The sequence below is a fragment of the Eulemur rufifrons genome, chromosome 12 (assembly GCF_041146395.1).
Source record: "Eulemur rufifrons isolate Redbay chromosome 12, OSU_ERuf_1, whole genome shotgun sequence".
Classification (NCBI taxonomy): Eukaryota; Metazoa; Chordata; class Mammalia; order Primates; family Lemuridae; genus Eulemur; species Eulemur rufifrons.
In genome coordinates this window covers 7171723-7190464 of record NC_090994.1, presented here as the reverse complement: position 1 = coordinate 7190464, position 18742 = coordinate 7171723, and the positions used below count along the sequence as shown (strand labels likewise).

General features: G+C 38.1%; 1 protein-coding gene and 1 pseudogene across 1 annotated transcript in view; one reads left to right on the top strand and one right to left on the bottom strand.

Annotated features, from left to right (window-relative positions):
- Window positions 1–18742, top strand: part of ADAM7 (ADAM metallopeptidase domain 7) — a 115515-nt gene that overhangs the window by 79665 nt on the left and 17108 nt on the right. The window lies entirely within an intron of this gene.
- On the bottom strand, window positions 17187–17307 carry LOC138393835 (U2 spliceosomal RNA; annotated as a pseudogene).

Genomic DNA, 18742 nt, shown 5'->3' with positions numbered 1-18742 from the left:
GACTGAGTGGTCTCCAGGGATATGGGTCTTTCAATTTTAAAACAAGGACAGTGCCAGACAAACCAGGACACGTGGGTCACCCCATCCAAGATACTTCAATGTATACTCTGGAAGTTACTGATTATTTACTCAGCTTAAAGTTTTAAATGAAAACATTCCTCACAAATCTTTCCTAATAGTAGTTTAGATGGAAGCATGTGGTATGAAAACGGCTTAATAACTATAGGGAGTCATGATTCCCAAATTAGTGGAATTAGACACTGAGCAATTTAATTAAATTCAATTGATATATGAAGATCGTCCACCTGGTTTTGTGCTCTGTACTAGAACTAGTCTTGGGATTAAAAGATGATCAAGGATGATCCTTGAACTTGAATAATTAAGAAGATGTAGGGTGTTTGCAAGAAGCAAATATATCTTCTAAATAATCCCATGCAATTGTAATGCCCAACGTGCCCAATTGCAGCACTAAGGGAAAGTAAAGAATAGCACATGATGTAGGAGGCCTTAATTCGACGATAAGTCTTGCTGTGCAGAGATAAAAACACAGAGGTAATTCCACATACAATGAACAACTAAAATATGCACTGTTGAAAGAAACACTACAGAAGCAATTTAAATATACTCATTGGTTGAGAGAATCCCTCTTTGATTACAGGCATGGTCTTGCTCTCTTAGGTAAACTTATCAATTATCTTTGGAATAGTCTTTTTCTTTTTGAGAAGTAGTGTTGTAGTTATTACAAAACTGTTGACTGGCAGAGAATCTGGCATTTAGAGTAGATGTAACAAGCAGAAAGATGATTTTAAGACACCACAAAAGAGCTGCTTCAACTTTTCTTTTTACTGTCTTGGCAATTTAGGAAGCTGATATTTTATACATTTCAAGATTACATTTGTAATTGAATAGATTCTATTTGGGATCGATCATATTCTCTTTTCCTATTTAGATACTGACTTGTCACTCATTTTTTTAAAATACTTTGATTTTTTTTTCCAATGGGAAAGATAGCTATCAATGACATGTTACAGTGAAGGCTTTTAAAAATGTGATAAAATGTGGTGAGAAAAAATTTATTTTGTATATAGGAACCGGTATTAATCATAGGGTGGGGTCTTCACTGTGATGCTTTGTGGTTGAGGAAGGATGGTGCAGCACTAGGGTAAAAAGGAATCAGGACCTGCTTGGCTTCCTGTCCTGGACCACCATAGGATCTGTGGGGGACAGACCTGGCTGCAAGGAAACTCGAAGTCAACAACGGTCACTGTCATTCCAATAAGGAAATGTACTCGAGGAAGTGTATAAAGCAGAAGCAACCCAGAGATCATAAACCTGCATTCGTAGCAGAGGACAAGCAAGCTCTCATAGATACTGTCAAAATTGGATTAGCTCTCACATTCCACTGCCTAGGCATGTTCTGCTGGTAATGGAAATGACAGTAGCAGTAGCATAAACAGTTTCCTGATATTTACATCTAGGCCTTCAGTTATAACCCCATATTTCTGCTTCTCCACTCTTTCCAATGATTTTGTAAGGATCCAATTCCTTTCATTAAATCCTATATATTTGAAAAACCTAGAGTGATTTCAGCTTCCTGTAGCCGTAGCTAATACAGAAGGTCAGCAAGAATTGTCACCTCTCAGCGTCATCATTATGAGTATGTCTGAGTATGTCTTCAGAAAACTGAGTATGTCTTCACTGCAACTTTTTTTTTTTATAAAGAGCACACTTAACCTTAATTGTGTTCTAAATAGTCTCCTGGCCCAACTAGAGTCACTTGATAATTTCTGAGAATTTCACACAAGTTGAAAACAGGAGCAACTTCTGGTGGGTGGGAGCATAGATGCGGTGGAGGGGACCCAAGGTACAGGAAGGAACCAGTCTCTTCTCTTCATGGAATCTGCAACCCAGAATAAAGAATTAATTAGTTTCCAGGACTCTCATCGTGTTTTTACTTTTAATTGGTTCAACAGTTTTAACTTTTTATTTTGAAATAATTATAGATTCACAGGTGTTTGCAAAATGTACAAGGAATCCCCATGTGCACGTCCCCCAGCCAAAGGTAACTTCTTACACAACTATCGTATAATATCCAAATTGTTAAGTTCATACTGGTGCAATCCATGGAGCTTATGAGCTGACTCAGGTTTTACCAGTCATACGTGCACTCATGCTTGTGTGTGTATCTTTGCAATATCCCCATGTGCACCTTCTTAACCCCCAAAATCAAGATATTCAAGTGCACCATCACTGTAAGACTTCCTTGTGTTACCCCTTTATAGCCACAGTAATTTCCTCCCTCGTCCCTAACTGTGGCAACCGCTACTCAGTTCTCCATCTTCAGAATTATGTTATCTGACAAACATTATATATTAATACATGGAATCACGTAGCATGACCTTTGAAACAGTCTTTTGTTAATGAAAAAGTGTAGTCTTCCCTCCAATAATATTTTACACATCTTAAGTAGTGGAATGTTGCGTAGAAAGGATAATATTTAGAACAATTTCAATTGCTGGATCTAAAACACCTTGCATAGAAAGTATTTGTCATTTTTAGTTAACAGTCTCATTTAAAGTTCAGGAATAATTTTCAAATAACTCAAAAAATTCTAAAAACAAAAGACGGTTAAAATAGTTTTTAAAAAGAGGTGATTCTTGCGGGATTGCTGCCTCATTTCCTACAGTAAATAAATGTACAGATCCGATTCTAGAGACTTGTAAATATGCTGTCTCATGTGTTCAATATTCACACTTTCAGGCAAATGGGTTCTCCTAGTTATTAATACAACCTTAACACTTATGAACCTTGGCAGTACATCTTTCAGAAGACGATGTATTCCACCCACCTTGCTTTAAAAAATGGGGTAAACCCAACAGAATTCAGCAAACTTTCTATTCATGTGGGCAAAGTTTAAATTAAAATAGAAACCGTGAGGAGGATGCCTGTAATACTGTCTGATTTGATTCCAGTGAAGAGCTCAGAGGAGTACTGCAGTGGATTAAATTATTAGCAGGGGCATATAAAGGCCAGAGGCTCCCCTTTTAAAAACTATTTCTCTTTTTCTCTTCTTTTGATGCCCAGTCTCTTGTGACAGATCACAAAGCTGCTCCAATCCAGGAGCCTACGGACCCACTCAGAAACATAATGCACATTTTTTTATTTGAGTGTTTTCCCGGCAAATAAATGACCCCATGTTACGACAAAGGACTTTTAGGCCACCTTGAGCTAGGTAGGACAATTTAGGATATGTATTTTAAATGATAAAATGTTGACATCTTCGGGTATTTTTATGGCTTACAATGCAAAGAAGAATTTCAAAACTATTACATAAAATCTGGGATGAATATCCAGATGGACGTGGAAGTCTGAGATCAAGAGATCAACAGGGTTGGCTCCTTCTGAGGGCTGTGAGGGAAGGTTCTGTCCAGACCTCTGCCCCTGGCTTGTAGATAGATGTCCGTCTTCATGTCCACATGTCCCTGTGTGCATGCCTGTGGCCACATTCTCTCCTTTTATAGGGACACCAGTCATATTGGATTGGGGTTCACTCTACCCCAGGATGACATCATCTTAACTAATTCCATCAGCACTGATTCTATTTCCAAAAAGATACCATTCCAACATAGGGGGTTAGCACTTGAACACATAAATTTTTAGGGAGAATATAATTCAATCCATAGCTGGGTTGAGTGAAAGAATCCTTTTCTCTACTTTCTCCAAACTTTTTATTTCTGCACAGATTCCTACCTGCAGAGGAGAGTCTGATTGGACAGAACAGTAATAAGTTGCTGGTTGCTTTCTTTTATGGTTGGAGACAAGTCAATTTGGTCCATTTGTGTTTGTTTTTTTTTTTTTAGAAAGAGTGACTTGTGTCTCTCTTTCTAGTTGTATAGACGTGAGTGAGGTAAGTTGACACTCATTACCTCGAAGTTAAAATGCAACTGAGCTTTTTCACTGATTAGTCTGACAAAGGTGACTTCTTTCAATGACCTTCAGTGAACCTTGCCTTCAGGGATAAATTGGCAAATGTATGGCATAGAGAACTTGGGAGTCGAAGCATAGAGTAACTATTGCCATACATCATGGAGATAAAATTGTCCTCTAACCAAAGCTTTGGAAGATGACATCCAGGACCCCCACCGTTCACTTTTCACCCAGGGTTTGCAAGTAGGAGTGGCCCCTTTGGAGGTAGTCAATCCATTTTTAGGCAAACCAGGATAGGTACTCAGGGTTGCAGCGCATGGTGACTATCCCGGAAGAAGGTGCTGGATATCATGTTAATTCCAGTAGGTCACGTGAATAATGTGGACATTTTCAAACACATGATCTTGTTTATAGGGCAAAGTGAGTGTGGATAGATCTTGTAACTGTTCCAAATACTCCCTTCTCCATGGGAGGATTATACTTCCTCACCATTTTGATGTCAGACTTGGCCATATGATTTGTTTTGGCCAATACAATATGATCAGAAGTAACATATGCCACCTTTGATTGGAAGCTTCAGGAGTTATCTTCTTGTTCTGCCTTTTTTTTCCTTTGCCTTCTGCCACAGGGCAAGAAATGTCTCAGACAGGAGGTGCTCTTTCAGCCTGGTCCCAGAATAAAGACAGCACAGAGCCATTGCAGAGCCAACCCCTGGTGACAGAACATGAGTGGGGAATACAACTTTGTTGTTTAAAGCCAATACGCTTTGGGAGGGCTGCTTGTTACACAGCTTAACTTACCCTGATCAAAATAGCAGGTCTTACCTGTTATTAATATAATCCTTTGACTTCTTTGATAAAGAAGTCGTAGGGTTACTACTAATTTTCTGGAAGATAGTCGAACTTGAGTGCCCAATATTCTTAGGATTAGGGCTTTTGGTTGCAAAAGGCAATAAACCAAAGGAAAGTGGCTTCAGCTAATTTTTAAGGAAAGTATTGGTTTATATAACTAAAAAGTCCAGACTAAGTTGTATTCTGCAGTTCTACTGATGTCTTCAGGACTTTGTAGTTTTCACCCTGCTCCTTGATTCTGCTTTTTTCTTCGTTAGCCACTTCTATACTCATTCTTCCCTCATACGAGCAAGATGACTTACGCCCGCCCTATCTTCCCAGCAAGAAAATTCTCTTTTGCTCTGGCTAGTCATCTGTTCAAAACTCCCACTGAATATTTAACTTTAATTTGTCTATTTTTATGTTTCTTTTTTCTTCTGAGGCCATAGGGAACTCCTTGGTTCCAGATTAGTTAATTTATGGCTTGAGGGTGGGGAAGGGCTGCACTATGTGAGTAAATACAAGTTAAAACTCCCACCCGAGTGTGGCACAGGGCAGGGGTTCCAATTAGTTTCAGGGGACACTTTTTTCCTCCCATTCATTTCATGGCTAGGACAGAGGTAGGTACTCTAAATGTCATACAGGTGACTCAATATCAGCTGTCCACGTGCACGGGCCCCTCAGCCTGGATACCACCCCCTGAGTGGATGTCAGAACCTCAGGCCCCATCCATTAGGGTCCAGATCAAGTTCATTCATCCCCATGAGCTCTTCAGCCTTAGTTCTTGATTACTGCTCTCAGAGTTCATCCATCATAGCTGCCTTCTGGGAATTTCTCTTTTTAAATCTACTATGTATGAAAAATTACTATATTTTGTCTAGCTCAGTGTGCCAGGCTTTTAGTGGCTTCTTTAATTTGTTTGCAATGCTCATTAATCTTTGGTCCACGTGAGATCAGGTACTGTGCCTATTTTGTTCACGCCAGGACTTACTACAGAGCTGAGCATATGGCAGGTGCACAGTACATATCTCTCCAATGATGAGAGGCAGTAGAATATAGCAGTGAAACATTTCACCTAAAATCAGGCCGCTTGAGTTCAAACCTTACTCTGTTGCTTACTAACACCACCGGTATCAACTTGGGCATAACTCTTAACCTCTCCATGCTTCAGCTTCTCGTGGGTAAATAGAATAATAATGGTACACCTGCCACATAAGGTGGTTGTAGGGATTAAATGAGTTTATAGACAAATGCCCATAATGGATAAAATAAGCGCTATGGGAGTGTTAGACCTTATTATCTGTATTTTCATCATTAATAATAAATTTTATTTGGGAGTAGGTGAGCCGTTTAGCACGACACATTAATATAGTTATCTCCTCTGACTATGCGTAGGGCTGGCCCTGGGATCGAGTCTTGTTGAAGGAATGTTGCTGAAAGGAATAGTTCAGAACTGAGACCTGATGTTTGGAAATCAAGTATGATAAATTACAGTGGAACAGTAAGTTACTATAGGCTAATAGCTGTGTTTTCTCATCCTAGCCATTAAGTGGTCAACTAAGGGTCGGGGGAAGGGAGGTGAGGAGAAGAAGAAACTGGAGCTAATAAGAGTCAAATGAATGTCTTAGTGCCTTGGAACCAACCTAGAAAAAAATTAAAAGAAATTTATATTTCCTGCCAGCTATAGAATTCTTTCTTCAAAAGAAGTCTATTTGCATCAGAATGAAGAATTTCAAAATTTCCCTAGTGAACATGGTGATAGAATCATCTTTCTAGATTTTTTTAAAAAAAACATACGAATAGAAACCCTAATTTGAAAAAGGTGCTTCAGTTCTAAGAACTGCCAAACATTTAAGTTCAATAAACTCAATAATTACCTAATTCCAGCTTTAAGATATTCATTCTCTTATAATCCATAACTCACAGTATGAGGAGTCCCACTGCAGAATCATGCTGATTTAGATGTACCACTATTTGAATTGTCTCAAACTAGAAAAAAACCAGGCGTGGTACAATTTACGTATCAGTGGTAGTGATGCTATTCCTACATGCAACAGCAACTGCATTAAAGGTTTTCATTGCATACAGATGTTTTTGCTTTGGTTGTTTTCGAAACTCTTTTTCACTGATATATTTAGCAAAATAAATATGTTACCATCTTCCCTAAATTATGACAGGGCACCTAAAACTAAACCACCCTCTTTGATGAATGAAAGGTTTGAAAGAACAGCAAAGCCTCCATTTAAGGGAGGGCAATCCCACAGAAACAATAAATATGTCCACTAAATTCATTTAGTGAATTTAGTGAATTAGGGTGGGACCTAATCCGATATGACTGATGTCCTCACAAAAAGGGGAAATGTGGACACACAGAAGAGTGACAATGTGAAGACACAAAAATCATCCTGGTTCTCAGAAACAGAAACATGGCTTTAAATAACTATCTTCTTGATCCGCCATAGCGAAAGTCCTCATGGTTTCACATAGATCCTTCTTTGTGTAACAAGAATACAACATTGTCATTATTTACAAGTGCTTAACTTTCAGGATCTAAAGTACAGACATGATTAACGCCATTTCTATGCATGTATTTATTTGTTCCTGGACGCTTCTGCTCAGTCCTGCTGTTGCTGAGCTTAAGAAGGTTCCCATTGTGCATCTTTGCTATATGTGCTCTGCAAAAGTGCTCGCCTCAGCTGCCCGCTAACATGCAGCCTCTAATTGCTGGCGCTGCAAGGTCTGGGGTTTATCACCACTCTTGATCTTTGGCAGGAATTAAGCAGCATGTGCTGTAATAACTCAAAAACTTCCCTTTAATTGTAAACAAGTGAACAAACAAAAGCAACAACAAAGAAACAAAAATTCCTTGGTGTTTTTTTTTTTTCTTCCTATGTTATGCTGTAAAATATGCTCTCTTCATCCTGCCCCTAATAAGCAACAGTATCCTGGCATTATTTACTGTTTCATAATCCCTTTAATCCAAAATTCATAAAAGAGTGGAAGTGCGTGCTACAGCTCGTAAAAGGGCAAGAAGTTCATGAAAGTGTGATCAGAGTGAAGGACGTCCTTAGGTAAAGTGGCAAGACATGTTGCTACAAGGCAACAAAGAAAAGTTGTAGAGTGTGAACAATACTGTTGCTAAGCTAAGAGGTTAGACTTTATTGTATTATGATATGCAGGAGTCTTGGATTGAAGGACTTTAAGCAGAGGAATAAATTGATCAGATTTATATTTTATGTATTTGTAAAGCTCACTGTAAGGGCTGGGTAATCTGTGCACACCTTTAGCAGACTTTTGCAATACTCCAGTGAGGGGATTGATGAAGGTTTGTGATAAGACAATGAATCATGGAAAAGGGGAGACGTGAATGAACCAAGAAATATTAAGGAGGTAGAAATAATGGGCTTCAGTCATTGATTAGGTTACAGAAAAAAGAAGTATACTGTGTGCTCTGTTGGCAGTCACCATACAGTCAAACAGATCTAGGTCAAAATACTGGTTTCCCCATTTACTAGCTGTGTAAACTTGGACATGGCACTTAAACTCTGTGGCTCATTTTCCTTATCTGGAAATAACAATACATACCTCATGAGGTTGTTATAAAGACAAAATAAGATAATGCACATAGCACAGTCCCAGGCACAGAATTAAAAGCCCATATATTTAGCTTCAAATAGGATGGATAAAAACCTAAAGATGACTCTGAAATTTCTGACTGTGCATTCTATCAGGGTATCATAAAGGAAATGAATGCACTAAGCTCAGTGAGAATCTATGATTCAGTGGTTAGAAGCACATATAATTTCTATGACAGGTTAAAAAAAATTCCAGTTTTTATTGCTTTTAGTGTCAATTAACTGCAGCACAATCTCTGGTTGCTGATCTCACTCTGGGTGACCTGTCTTGCTTCCTTTGATTAATTGAGCCTTGCAGAATTCTAGGGGAAGGGATTTGCCTCTGCAGCCTCATGGGCAATCCCTATTTCAACAGTGGTTGATGGGAGTGGGCTCCATTTCCATCCTTGGGTCATGCCCTTGTCAGAGCATCCTGGCTGCTCCCCAGCAAGAAGCACTGGACTCTCCATTAAAGGCATCCTGCGAAGCTCTAGTAACCTTGGTAATAATTATTGGAAGACACAGCCCCATCCCCACCCTGACCTTCTGACTATCCCTAGTAAAAAAACCATAATCCCTTCCTGTTTGCATGTTTTATATTATACATTCCTGAGATCTTCTTCCAGGCACAGGAAAATACCACATGCCCATGATGACAGCTGCCTGCCGTCAACCAAAGCAAGATACCAATGACATAATTTGGGGCAAAAAGCAATCAGTCCTTTATCTCTAAAGGACAGCCAGCATTTTTCAATGCTTGCATTGTTCTGAGAGTATTCGTACATCTTGATTTGCATTAGATTCTTCCATTTCACTTTTCCTAATTATTGGGGTAATTATAAATAGCACCCCTTTTCACTTTCAAATGTGTGCTAGTTTAGATGACAAATTAAATACCCACCCTATCTTAAGCCACCTTTAGGTATTTCAGGATTTATCATAAAAGTTCTGGGCAAGGAAAAACTAGGATTTTAGCTGTATCTGTGTGTATTAAAAAGTAGCTACTGTGTGTAGAGAGAATTAGAAAGTGCCAAGAAGCAAAACGGGAGAATCTATTTGAAGGCTATTTCAGTAATCCAGACTGAGGTCACGGTGACATGGATGACAGTGGCAAGGATTTGAGATAATTTAATTTGTGAGATAATGAATAGGCAAGACTTAGTTTCTTACTGAGTATGGTGGGAGAAAGAAGCGAATCTCAAAGATATTCCTGAGTTGTGGCTTATGCAGCTAATTGAATGACCGTGCAATTTATTGAAATAGGGAACACCAGAGGAGTAAGTAACATGTTTAGGTACACAAAGGGTGAGTTCTGCTTTGCATGTCAAAGATTTGAGATGATTATTAGACATACAAATGGATATGTTGATAGCTGGGAGGATAGAAGTATCTTGAAATTAAAGACAAGACCTCAGTTGAAGATGAAAATTAGAAATAATCATTTAGATGAGAAACGAAGCTATGACACTCACGAAATGTACTCAGAGAAGAGCAGGGAACAAAAGTAGCCTTGGGGTGGAGTTTTGAGAAAAAGATCTAGCTCTTGTTTTAAACCTCAGAGTTGAGTAGGTATAAACTTACCTTATCTCTAGAAAGAAGATATTGGAAACCAAACAGTGGATCCTCACCCAACCAGTATCCATGAAGAAGACAGATATACACGAAAAACACAAGTCCTTAGGAAGGAATTCAAAACAGAGTTGGTTCAATCAGACATCACGAGGTTGGCCATTTTCATACTGAGCCCTTGCTCAGCATTTCTTCCTGTATCTGCTCCCCTACAAAATCGTAGATTCCTTGGGAGCAGAGAAAGTATCTAGTGAGAATACATCTTTTTATCCCTCCCTGTTTGATAATACAGCACTTTGTAAATTGCAGATACAAATGATAGTTTAAGTGACTACATAATTACCATTTCTATGCCTGTAGCTGTATCGATAGCTAGCATTTATTGAGCATGTGCTAAGTGCTTTGTCACTATGATAAATACTCTACAAACAAGTCTCACTTGATCTCCTGAGAGATGTTACAAGCAAAGCTTAGAACCGAGAAAGCTGGAAGTAAATGTTAATGGTAATTGAGGTAATGATCATTGTTACTATCACTAATCCCCTTTAACAGATGAAGAAACTACCTTTTAGAGATGCGAAGCTCACAAAGGTCACGTGGCCAGTTAATGGTGAAGTGATGACTTAAACCCAGACCTATCTGATGTCAGACCTTGTATTTAGCCATTTGACTCTACTCCCTCTCCACAGGACACGTGGACGTTACTGAAATGATGCTCCAGGACAAAAGTGTCACCTTTGTCTACTATTACAAAATTGCCTATGCCTCTCTGTAGCTTGACAGACCTTTCAAACAGTCTGTTTATCGTTTGGATACTTTACCCACTGTATGTCTCCTTAACCAGATTGAGTTTGGGACTGTTGTCTTACTCCACCACTCTCACACACTGGGTTTCATAATATGTGCAAAATGTGTGAATTTTTGCAGAAGTAGTTGGTGATACCAATTTATGTGCTATGATATTCCTTTGTTCAGTTGAAGAGAGTCTCAGTCTTTTCTATTTTATGAAATATTGTTTAATTTTATTCTTTATCAAATGAATACCATGTTTATTTTAGAGAATTTAGTAATACAGAGAAGCAACAAGAAGAGTCAAGACTCACCCATACCACACTATTTACTACTGTCCAGTTTCGTAGACATCCTTTTTTATGCATGATACATGTGTGCATAAATATGTGAGTTTTGTGTACATGCAAACCACACACCTCACAAACCCACATATTAAGTAAGTTCTATTTTTAAACTCAATAATATATCTTGAGTCTCTTACCAGCACATAATTATGTTAAATTATCGTTTAAATGATTACACAACAATGATTTGTTTAAATATATCATAGTTAAGGCAAGCCCCTTTTATTAAATTTAGTTTGTTTTCTCTTGTAAACACAATGCTACAAGGGATATCATTGTAGCTGAATATTTATCCACATTGCTAATTATTTCCTTAAAATGACCTCTGGATTTGTCTTCTCCAGTTTTATAGTTTTACAGAGAGAGAAGAGAGAATACATTTGTTTTAATCTGTAGTTGAGTATACAAAGGCCATATCGCTAATGAATGGGGTGGCGTGGATTCTAACCTCCAATCTGTGTAAGTTAAAAGTGCCTATTCTTTCCACCATACTATGGTGGCATCCTGTCCCATCATAATGGTCAAAAAACTGCAAATAATTTGTATGCACAGATATCACAAGGGAACTTTTCAAAGGAGAGCTAGGAGCATTTGTCCTAGGGAAATTTTGATCGTGTGGTCATCATATTTTGGAATCATCCTTGCATTTAAATTTTTAATTTCAAAATGCTTGAGGGAGTTTGACACTCGGTCTCTAAGTTCCAGAGGTCTAACCAAGTATATTGGCCTTTCTAATGGGCTCGGCAATTTTAAGGGGAAGAGAAATGCATCTATTGATTTGGCTCAGCTGTCTCAATTTGGGAGCTGTCCCAGTAATCTCATTACTATAGTATGTATGCTTTTATTCCCTCAGCAACGGAATTAAGTCTATATATAGAGCCAGCAGCTGCATTCTCAGCAAGACCTCACGGTATCGAATGCACTCAGGAGCTCTCAGCTACCCACTTTCATTAACACGAGACACTGGCGACAAATACCTTTTTCTTGACCCACAGGATATTTTCAGTCCGTAGATTTCTTTTTTTCTCCTTTATATATCTTTGTCTAAGTTGAAACAAAATTTTTATCATTTCCAGATTCAGGCCTTATTTGCTTAGATCTTGGCAGAGATTTTAATATATTCAAGCAAACCTGTCTTTTTGTCTGACTCATGAAATCACCAGATTGGCCCTCAGATGATTTTATGAATCTAATACAAAGAAAACAGTAATTACTAAAATATATATATAGAGAGAGAGGGGTATGTCTTAATTGATGTCATTTTAATCACGGAAATTAATTTTAAGTAAGTATAAAAATATTTTTGCTCACCCAGAACCTCTCTTTTTAATGCTATCCCTTTACATGTTTCTCTTTTTTGCAAGGAAAACTGTGCTTCTGCATGGAAAGTCTGGCTTGCTCGAGCCTCCAATTCACCCTCACTTGCCATATGCAATGTATAAATTTATAATGTGTTAAGCTTCAAGAACAGCTGACGACAAATTTCAGCTCTCTGAACTAAGCTTCATTCCACCTAGACCCTCTGTCCCCTTCTATCAGTCCTGTGCATTGTGAAATGCTCGTATGACGAATCGAATATCTTCTGCTACAGAGATTTTAAGGGCTCTTAGGGAAAATGAAAACCCGTATTAATAAGAACTTGAGAAGTGCTAATGAATTGTGTTTATCTCGGTGCCACTTCTTTTTCTCTCTTATCCTTGAAAGGTCAGGGGCTTTCAGAGTGGAGATTTTCCCCATGGCCAAATTCCATGACATTCCGGTGAAATGTTGGCTTATAAAGTATCTCCTGAAACAGTAAGATTAGTCCTTGCACGATTATCTTTTGCTTTCTAGTATCCAAAGCAGAAACGGTGTTCAATTTATTTCCATTTGCTTGAGGTAAAATCAAAAATATTTAATCTCTTGCTACTAAAAATGAGGCAATTTAAAAAGGAGAAGAGATATCTGATTCAACGTCATTGTACTAAAAAAAAAAAAAAGAGAGAAGTTAGTGCCATACAACCAGATCATAACAAGAGCTGGGACTAAAAAAGTCAAGGTTTCCTAGGTACCTTCCAGAATAACGCACAAGGATACCTTTGCTCTTTCTTAAATGCTAAAGTATAGATAGAAAACCTATTTGCCTATTTAAATTAATCTTTAATTGAACATTTTTAATTATATCTTCCGCCGTTTTCAAATTGTCCAAGTCGGCAGGTGGAAGGGGGAGGAGGGGATGTGTATATACACACCTAATGGGTGTGGTGTGCACTGTCTGGGGGATGGGCACACTTGTAGCTCTGACTCTGGTGGGGCAAAGGCAATATATGCAACCTAAATGTTTGTACCCCCATAATATTCTGAAATTAAAAAAAAAAATTCTTAAAAAAAAATAAAAATTTTAATTAAATTAAATTAAAATTTTTAATTTAAATTGTCTTTAAAAGAAAAGCAGACTGAGATCACAATGTAGTCCAACAACAACAAAAAATATATATATATTGCCTATTGGATTGAAAATCTCTTGCTTCCAACTGTATGACATTCTAGAAAAAGCAAAAACTATAGAGATAATAAAAAGATGCAAGGTGGTCAGGGGTTGGTGGCGAGGGAGGGATGAAGAGGCAGAGCACGGAGGATTTTTAGGGAAGTGAACTGCTCTGTGTGATACTGTTGTGGTGAATACACATCATTATACGTTTGTCCAGACCCACAGAATGTACAACACCCACAGTGAGCCCTAACGTAAGCTACGGCCTTTGGGAGATAATGATGTGTTAGTGTAGGTTCATCAGTTGTTGCAAATGTACAACTCTGATAAGAGATGTGGACAATGGGGGAGGCTGTGTGTGTGAAGGGGAAAGAGGTAGATGGGGAGCTCTCTGTACCTTCTGTTCAATTTTGCTATGAACATGAAACTACTCTTTAAAAAGTCTTTAAAAAAAACTCTTACTAATATGCCAAATCAAATTTAAAACAAGGGTACCTATTAATCCAAATAAAAATGAGAGAAATTAACCTGAGAAGTAAATTACGACGTTAAAAGGAAAGATTCGAGGTGATTGTAAGCAATAGACTATCATGGATTTGAGAGTTTGAAACAGTGGTAGAGATGGTGAAAAGTTCACTAAGATACCTAAAGAAAATTTCCAAAACAGGGAGATTAAGAGGACTTCCTAATATGATGGCATCTAGAACACAAACATCTCAGCCACTCTGCTTTCTAAAAAATATGCTGAAATGACCAGAGGAATATAAAATATTGGGAGAAAATATGTATCAGTGTTGGAAGCTCAAACATGATGCTGTCCGTGAGACAGAGCAGGGCCCCTCTCAGAGGCCTGCTGAGCCCCCAGACATGGAAATAAAGGAAAACCTTGGGTCCCTTTGGGGGAGTGTTAGTAATGTGGGCTGGAAATCCACAAAGATGCCGTCTCATTTTGTCTTAACAATCTCTCTGTAAAACAGGAATTTTACTTCTCCATTTTACAGGGGAGGAAACTGAGGCTCAGAGAGCTTTGATAAGTTGCACAGGGTCGTTCAGCTGTCAGACGACAGAACCATTCTTCCCAAGGTGTCCTGATGCTATTAATGTCAGAAACCCAGGATCTCCAAGCCAGTTAAAAATAAAGATGTTCAGAGCATCCATGATGCCTGCTGCTCTGTGCCAAAGTCTAGACAACCTATTCCCTGCCTGTAAATTTTCTAATTGCAGGCTTTATTGTACAGTGATTTTATACCTTATCAAATCTACTTAGGTTGTTTATTTTTTTCTGTCTTTAGCAGTTTTCACCAATTCACACAAATGAATGAAATTCAGGAGTCATGAATCTTGCCACTGCTGCTTTTCTCCAGTGAGCCTCTCGTTTTTGAACCTTGCTGATACTCTCTGCAAATAATGCCTTTACAAACATATATTCTCTGACAGCTGTGAAACAGGATTTTATAGATCTCTTCAACTTTACAAAAGAAAAATCTCACAGCTGGCAGACTCACTGCTGTTACTCAAAAGACATTTGCTTTTTGGTAGGTTTCTGTTTCTTGTTATAAAATAATTTCTTGCCTGCTCCTTCGTGAAGGTTCAGGCAGCTCCCTAATTCATATCCATCCATTTTCATGTGACCTATCTTTATTCAACATGTCTATGATGTGTGAGTTCATAACCATTTTTATGTGACTGGCCTTCATCTAACATGTCTACGATGTATCAGTGACTAGTCAACACACTAGAGCTATATTAGTGTGTGTGTATATATATATATATGTATATATATATGTAGAACTAAACAGACAAAACTCCCTGCCTTCAGGGAGCTTACATTCTCATGGGGGAAACTCAGTAAATTATATGGTGATAGGTGCCAGGAAGGGAAAAAAAAAAAAAGCAAGAAAATGTCAACCAAAGCATTATTTTCTTCTGTGTGGATGTTCCCTGGTCCCTGGTTCCCAGTGTCAAGGATGAGCACCGGTACCAAATGGAGCCAATGATGGAGTGATCACAGACACTGAGCAATTTTATACAGTTTATCACATAAAAGAAAGAATGAAAGTAAACAAGGAATCTACGCAAAGTGAAGATACATTCCAGAGAGAGTAGAACAGGTCAGTCTTCACAGATGGAGAAAGACACCAAAGGCTGTTTGATGTCCCACTAGTTTGTCCCACCTTTGTTCTGACAGGACTGGTTGTCATTTCCCGCCTTTTAGGGTGATTGACAGGTTGTGGTTATAGAACAGGTTACACAACAGGTTGGTTATTTAACAGTTTCCCTTTCTGTACATGAGTCTTCCCCAGAATCCTGCATGAAGCTCCACCCATGCTATGCTAATTAGATGGTAATGAGCTCTAGGTCAGTAAAAGGTTTCTAGGAACTTTTTACAATATGTATTCCCAAGGGAACAGTTTCTAGCCGCCATTTGGTTCCTAGCTACAGTTCTATTCCTGCTCTCCGCCCTTAGCCACTTCCTTGCCACCTGTTTATCCTCCACCAGCCCTAACAAAAGGGCTTGAAAGTTTCAGTAGGGTAGCCAGGGACTAACTGACTTGGGTGAATAAAGGTCTGGAAGAAGGGAGGGATTTGAGATTTGAAACAGATTTGAGTTAATATAGTTACATTTCATCACCCAACAAATCAACGGCACCCAGCAGCCAATGGTTGAAAATCTGGAACACTGTGAACTTCAGCGTCCCAACAGGATCAACCTACAAGCTTAGCCTTACCTGTTCCTGGTGTTAATGGAGCTCACCTGCCAGTAATTACCAAGACACTGGTTCTGTCGTAGCCTCATCAGTATGTAAAGGCTATTTTATCTGTGACTTGGATAGGCCCAGTGAGCACATATTTTATAAAGCACAAAATTTATTTTAGTATTTTCTATTTAATTGTTTATCAACTGCCCCTATCAACTTGGCACCTTGCCAAGACTAGTAAGGACAGAGCAAGCAACTCTATGCGATTGTTCCTTGCAGAAAGATACTATCTCCAGCTCAATGAAGCACGGTTTCTATAATCAATCACCAACACAGAAAATGTCACTTTGTGGTATCAAAGTTTTCCTTGAGATGACATTAAACAAGATTTTATTTTTTACAAGTTTTAGCTGCTAATACTGAAATAGAGAGGACTGGGATGTTCACTGTAGACTTTTTTTTTCCTAAGGCTTTTAAAAGCATAAAGCTTTTAAAAAAATTATTCAATTTTCCAAATTGCATCCTGCATTTATAAAATCCCTCCAGGATATGAAGATTGAGTTTTAGACCTCCCATTACAGTACTTAAAACCTAAAACAAATAAATCAAGACAGCATATAAGAATTTTCTATGTCACTGTAATTTACAAAGATAGACACTGTACTTTTTTCCCTGAATGTCTACAGAATGGGAATTATTAATACATTCAAAATTCTCCATCTTCAATTCCCCAACCATGGACTTGGGAATATATTGACAAAACTCGTCTTTTTTATAACATCTTAAGGTACCTTGCCCATATTTGGCTGGCCTGGAGCAACCAGAAAATTAACTCTTTGTGTTTCTATGTCACACAGCTCCCCTTCTCCTCCTTGTCCCCTGCTTGAGAATTGTCTTTACCCAGGTCTCGTAAACAATTTTTGTTTTTGTTTTTATGGAAAAAAGGATATCGAGAAGAGCACCCATCCTTGCCTAAGAAGTTAATATAAAGTTCAATATTCCTCCAACCACTGATAAGAACAGATACTACACTTGATCTTAGACAAAAGGCCAAGAAGTGATAATTAGTGATGGGATCTTATGAAACATCAAAGGCCACTTGTTTTATGAAAGGAAGAATAACAGTAAGCAGTAGTACAATTTAGTGGATGTGTGTATACTCACATACTATTATAATATCTAAAATTTCGTGTGATGAAAGGCCTTGCTTGAAGGGACATTATTCCTGTGGACACCGATATTTGGAAGTATTTGAAATGCCATCATGAATCACTGAGATCAGCAAGACAGAGAGAAGGAACTCACATGGAGAAACAAGATGAGAGATAAAAGGATCAAATTTTATTTGCACATTTGAGGCCGCTTGTGGGATATGGCAAGAACACAGTTGAAACCTAGAGAAAGAAGGTCAATGTCTTAACAAAGATTGAGCTATGCACATGTCACTCCTAGTAACCCAGTGACAGGGTTACCTTGGCAATTTAATGATATTATGATTAAACACATAGATATGTAGATGGATTGATAGATTTAAAAATCCTTGTATATAATGAAGTTAAAACAGTACTCTATGATGAAGTACCATAATATTTGGTATTGCCCTCTTAGGTCATAGACTATGGATAACTTTGCCTGGTGGAGAATTTTGTAAAATTGTTATGGCTACTGTTGGTGGTGTGCTTTTCCTTTCATCTTGCTATCTCCAAGGAGGAATAGTAAAATGGTAAAAATATTTCTATTATTATCAGCTAATATATAGAGTGAGTCTGCTGGTAGATACCATCATTTGCATTATTTGATTTTATTCTTACAACACCCTTGTGAGGTTGGAATTATTATTCCTTTCCTCCACCTTATGAATGAGAAAATAGCTTGATAAATAATTCACTCCAAGAAAGCGTTAGAGCTTCCAATTTGAACTAAAGTCTAACTACTAAGCCTTATGCTTCTTTTCAGCAGCACATACTGACCATTTTTTACTCATTTAACTGGCATTTATTAAAGTAAGTGTTGTAGAGAGAGTGACACAGTCACAGTTAATTGCATGGGCTTTAGAGTCAGACAGTAATTCTAGCTTTGTCATTTAGAAGCTTTTTAGCCTCAGGGAAATTATTTATCTTCTCTAAGCGTTAACTGCCTCATCTATGAAATGAGGATTAAAACATAGTGCCTATTTCAGAGGACTGGTGTGATAATTAATGAAGATACTGCATACTAAATACTCAGCCCAGCACCTAAGTCATAGCAAACATTCATTAAATGGTAGCTGTTCTAATTGTGATAAATATACCATGGCCTCTGCCCTCAAGAACCATTGGTTTAAGGAGGCAAGATTAGACGTGTGACAAGTGACTGTAATACATAATTGAAAATGACAGTGTGAGAGTTGAAAGGAAAAAGTGATAAATTCAGTCTAGTGAGATCATGGGCACCATTGTGGAGGGGGACAGATTTTATTAGGACCTGGAGAAATTGGCTTATGTAGACTCAGTGGCCG